Raw genomic sequence first — 6,000 nt, 5'->3', positions numbered from 1 at the left:
ACCCGGGTTGCTGGCTTGATCCCCAGTAGGGATGTGCAGGAGGCAGCCAATCGATGTGTCTCTCTCATCGATGTTTCTCCCTTCCTCTCTATCTAAAAATCAATAAAAACATTTAAAAATAGTTTAGAAAGAAAGAAAAGGGAGGGAGGGAGGGAAGGAGGGAAAGTTTAGGAAAAGATGCATCCCGGGTGCAAATAGGACCCAGGCCTGTGGAGGAAAAAGAGAACCTGAACTTGGAGGGCTGGACCCATTGGCAGGACCTGCCTGGTGATACGGTGCCGGAGGGAGTCTGAACAAGCTGACCACCTCCAGCTGCCCTCCCGTGGCTGTGGCTCGGGGCTGTGCCGTGGGATTCCAGGTGACGGATCCGACCAAACCAGAAGGCCCCTCCACAAATGACAAGACTGGCTCGTAGAGCCTGTGACTCGCTTGAGAAGAGATGACATTGCTTGCCCCCCAATCTGCTCATTTCATGCAGAGTCCCCCCTCCCCCCTGCTTTTAAGAAAACCCGGAGGTCCTGCCAGCAGCATGAGGGGTGACTTTGCTGCATTGTGAGCCCCCTGATGAGGAGAGGTTGCTCTCCCTTCCTCCTGTGAGAGGAACAAGCAGAACATCTGCTTCTGGGGCTGGGTCCCTGTCTGACGCCCAGAGGGTGGGCGGCTGGAGGCGCTCGTCCAAGCTGATGAGTCTGAAGACCGGAATCTGGGGTGACCAGCAGTGAGCAAAGGGCAGTCTCCCTAGGGTGCTGGCCAGGAGGGAGAGCCTGGAGCGGCCAGGGAAGGCCTGTCCTGTGGGCAGAGGCTCCGATCCAAGGGTGGGCCGAGGATTGTGCGGAAGGGTTGACCCCACTCCAGGCCTCATCAGCCTCCGCCTGCCCACGTGTGGGAGGGGCACAGGGGAGGTGGTAGCCCGGCCGCTGCAGTCATGGCCTGGACACCAGCACTCGTGACTCACTCCCCTGCGCCTCGGCCCTGAACTTGAATTGCAGTCCTTGCCTGACCTCTGAAGAACATGCCCTTGCCCCCACCCAGCATGCCGGAGCCACAGGCATGATCCCCGATATCAGCAGCTGGAATGGTTACCATGTCTGGAGGACCCATTGGTGCCAATGCCTATTCTCAGTGTTTACCATAGAAGGGGCCTTGCTCAAGTCCACACTCGAAAAGGTGACAGAGCCAAGATTCTCCGCATTGCTCCCCTAGGCCGTTATGCCAGCCAGCCCTCGAACCTCCTGCGTTCTCCAAGACAGCCCCATTTCTGACCTTTCCTCTAGGCGTCCCCAAAGCACTCTGCCAAGCTCCCCCTTCCTCATCTGTGGCGGGGAGACGCTCGCTGGGGGTGCACACCTGGGGGAGCACCGCCCCGTGTTCTGAGGCACCCAGCTCAGCCTGGGTGTGGGGAGAGGACTGGGCTCTCTGGGAGCCTGGGACAGACCACTCCCCAAAGCCATCACTTCTGACAGACAGATATACAGAGCCTCCTTTGGGTCCCATCAGTGAGATCTAGAAGTCGGGGTCACCTTTGCTCAACCCCACAAACCTCTAGGAGCATCCTGTAGAAGGGAGAGTGGGGAGATCTGCCCGGGCTGTGGCCACAGCGGCAGCGGCTGGCCTCACAGCAGCCTGGGCAGTGTCCTCCCAGATCATTCCACACAGGACAGGAGAGCCTCATCTGGAGGCGGAGAGGGGTGGTCCCACCCACAGGAGACCATGCCTGCCGCAGCTGCAACCTCACGGGCTGCCCTCGGAGCCAGGAGAGCCAGGCCTGGGCCCCTCTTCTTCAGACACAGGTGAGGGCTGTGCACAGTGGGTGTCATGGGCACTGTGGGGTCAGTAGGGAAGGTGGGGCTGCCCGGTGGGTGATGACCTTCACTGGGTCTGGCATGTCATTCATCAGGGAAAAGGCCTGTCCCTTCCACTGGAAATGGGGTAGCAGTTAGACAGACACAAGCAGAGCAAGGACGATGGGCCAGGTGCAGAAGGTCACCAGGGCAGAATGTCCCGGCCACGGGCAATGGAAGAAACGCAGAGCAAGCATTGGAGATAAGTTTGTTAATCAGAACCTCGCCCCGGGGACCCCTCTCCACCCTAGAACGCCTCCGGTCATGCAGGTGGGATTCTCCTGACCTTTTCTCCCCTGGTACATGGTGAAGCCATGTGGTAGGCCCCCACCCCTAGAGGAAAACAAGGGGGCGGGAGGAAGCCACATCTAACTTCCAGGCAAGGACAGAAGATGACCGGACAGGCCCTGATAAGTCAGCTGGCAGAGGAAAGCATTTAACCCCCGTTCCGAGGGGCTGAAAGGAGCCCTAGCCCACACCCAGGGCATCTTGAAATTCCTCTCCGGGTGTACTTTCTCTTTGCTTGCCCAATAAACCTCTAGCGAGTCTGAGTCTTGGCTCTGAATTCTTTTCTCAGCCAGAACTCAAGATGTGAGGTTGCTGAACCCAGGTCTCATCTGACCCCACAAGTCAGACACCTGGTGATGGGAAGAGGCCAGGGCAGGCCAGAGTGGCTTTGTCAGGTGGTCCCCAGAGGGGCTCGCTGTCAGTGGGCAGGACACAGGGCAGCTGCTGACCAGGAACAGGCTGAGAGAAGTAGCTGAGAAGAGGGAACCTAGGCCAGTGTCACCTAATAGCTCCATTATCTGTTGTCAACCTCCTAGTCGTTAACATCTTAGTTTCTAAAAAATAGCTTAGTTTTCTTTTAATATATTAATTGACTACTATTATGGACTAAATGTTTGTTTCTCCCCTACAATTCATATGTTGAAACCTCACTCCCCAATGAATCGTGTTAGGAGGTGGGGCTTTGGGAGGTGATTAGGATTAGATGAGGTCATATGGGTGGGGCCCTTGTGAATAGGGTCAGTGCCCTCATCCGTGTCACAAGAGTTTGCTTCCTCTCCAGTGAGGACACCGGAGGCCAGTGGTCTGCATGACTGGGCTCTCACCAGAGCCCGACCCTACTGGCGCCTGATGTCAGATTTCCAGCCTCCAGACACATGAGAAATAAATGCCTGTTGTTGGTGAGCCACCCGAACTATGGCGCTTTGTGACAACAGCCTAAACTGAGACAGCCACTAGCATCCTAGTCAGCAGCAAACCCCTAGGTTCCCCTTAGTGAAGGCAGTAGACCTCTTAGTTCTCAGCCCCTTCATCATTACCTGCAACACCTTAAGTCCACACCTACACCTTTGTGGGCTGCTTGATTGTCTGCCTATCATCTTTAGCAAGAAAAAAATTTAAATTATCAACTAAAACCCCCTAAACCTCCCTGTCCTCACACCGCTGGCTTTATTTCTCGTCCCCATAGTCTGCTCCTCTGTAGGAGGGAGCAGGGGAAGGAGTTCTGTTCCACTCAGGTCCAGACCGAGGCAGGGGCTAGGGCAGCCGTGGGCAAACTACGGCCCGCGGGCCGGATCCGGCCCGTTTGAAATGAATAAAACTAAAAAAAAAAACAAAAGACCGTACCCTTTTATGTAATGATGTTTACTTTGAATTTATATTAGTTCACACAAACACTCCATCCATGCTTTTGTTCCAGCCCTCCGGTCCAGTTTAAGAACCCATTGTGGTCCTCGAGTCAAAAAGTTTGCCCACCATCTTTAGCTCTTGCCCTGGACATTGACACCCAGCTCGCAGACCCGGGGTGGGGTGGGGGGGGCAGGGGGCGGGGAGGAGAGATGGACGGTCATAAGAAGGTGTTTATGAGTCATGTCTGGAAGAGGTCTGTGAAGGGGTTCAAAGCAGGCCTCCCCAAGATGGGCTACTTTGGCGTGTGAGTTATTTTGAGACCCTGTGGGCTCACTACCTCTCCCTCAAAGAAGGTAAATTTGGAACCTCGCCCGTAATAAGAGTTATCACCAGAGATAACTTTATATGACCTATTGGTGGGGCAGGAAAAACTCCTCATCAGGGAACATCTGCTCTTACCATCCTGCAATGACCTCCTGCCCCTGAAGGCCCCGGGGCTGACCTCATCCCTGGCTCAGAGTGTCCTCTAGGCGTCCCCTTTCTGTCTCAGAACCCCTGTGCGCGTGGGTCTCTCTCATGCACGCAGGGCTCCCATCCATGTGTGTGCAATTCAATTTGGCATTTTCTCTTGTTGCTCTAATCTGTCTCCTGGAGATTTAATTATTAGAGCAGCCAAAAGAGCCTGGGAGGGTAGAGGAACGAGATCCTCCCCCCACATGCATCACTTCTGCCTGCTTCTCTCTGCCAGATTCAGTCACTGCCTTCGGGGCTGGCAGATGTGGGCCCTGCTGGGCAGCCACTTCCCAGCCACGACTCGCAGGAGGCAAGGGGAACCCCGTCTGCTGGGCAGCTAGTTGCCTCTGCCACCGGGTCAGTCCTTATTTCCAAACTCTTGATTGTCGGTGTGTATCTTCTAAATGTCGCAGTTGTCTGCTACGACCTGGGTTTACAGACATCTCCCCAGTGACAACTGTCTACCTTCTAACTGTGAGAGCTGCTGGTTGTGGCTGCAGCATAGCTGGCAGTTGCAGACTCATGCATCCCTACCCTGCCCGTGGCCGCCTGTCTTCTGTCCTAGACTCCAGCCTCACCCCTGAGATGTGTGGAATCGCAGACCGACTTTGTGTCAGTGTATAAATGACCGATTTTAACTCCAAACGTTTGTTTGTTGGTCCCCAACTCTCCCCACTCCTTCCTCCGCGAGACTCACATGTTGGCTTTTGGAGTGGGTTTGGAGTGTTGTTGTTTTTTCGGTTTGGAGGGTGTGGGGCATTTTGAAAGGTAGAGAAAGGCATGCTTCCCAGATGCCCTCAGGCAACCTGGGAAATTCCTCAGATTCCTGCTTCCCGAGGGTCACGGCTGTTGACAGGGTGGACACGTGACACATCCCTGAATGCTGCACTGTGAATTTGTCCTGGGGACTTACACCTCACCCCCACTCCACCTCGACACGCATCCACATACACACCACCCACAACACATGTTCACATACACACACACAACATAGGATGCAAACACATCACACCACACACATCCAACACCACATACACAAAACACATAGCACACACATGCACCACATACACCACACCTACAACACATGTTCACATACACACACACAACAGAATGCAAACACATCACACCACACACATCCAACACCACATACACAAAACACATAGCACACACATGCACCACATACACCACACCTACAACACATGTTCACATACACACACACAACATAGAATGCAAACACATCACACCACACACACATCCAGACACCACACACACAAAACATAGCACATACACACACCACAGTAGAAGGTCTGCTTTGGGGGGGGGCACTTGGTCATTTAATTAATTAATTATTTATTTATTTATTATTGATTTTAGAGAGGAAGGGAGAGGGAGGGAGAGATAGGAACATCAATGGTGAAAGAGAATCATTGATTGGCTGCCTCCTGCACACCCCACACTGGGGATGGAGCCTGTAACCTGGGCATGTGCCCTGACCGGGAATCGAACGGTAACCTCCTGGTTTATCGGTTGATGCTCAATCACTGAGCCACGCCGACCGGGCTGGTCACTTATTTTTGTCTGATAGGATAAGCCTCACAGCCATGTAAGTGGGGAGTTGTTGGGAGGCAAATTAGTCTTGAGAATTAATCTAAGTCACAGCTGTTTGTCAGGGACGTGCCTAAGGCTCGGTTCAAGGTGGACAGAATGACCCTTTCTGGGCCAGAACTAAAAAACACTGGATGGTGGAATAATAGCAGAGACTGGCAAACCGTGGCCCAAACATCTGGCTCACCACCTGTGTTTGTAAATAAAGTTTTATTGGCACACTGCCATGCTAAATTACTTATGAATTGTGGGTGGCTGTTTTTGCATAGTTGCGTAGTTGTGATAGAGACTCTATCTTATCTGTCTTCTAAATGTCGCAGTTGTCTGCTGACACCTGGGTTTAACAGACATCTCCCCAGTGACAACTGTCTACCTTCTAACTCTGTGAGAGCTGCTGGTTGTGGCC

This window comes from Myotis daubentonii, chromosome 14 (genome assembly GCF_963259705.1).
Source record: "Myotis daubentonii chromosome 14, mMyoDau2.1, whole genome shotgun sequence".
Taxonomy (NCBI): domain Eukaryota; kingdom Metazoa; phylum Chordata; class Mammalia; order Chiroptera; family Vespertilionidae; genus Myotis; species Myotis daubentonii.
This window is presented reverse-complemented; position numbering follows the sequence as displayed.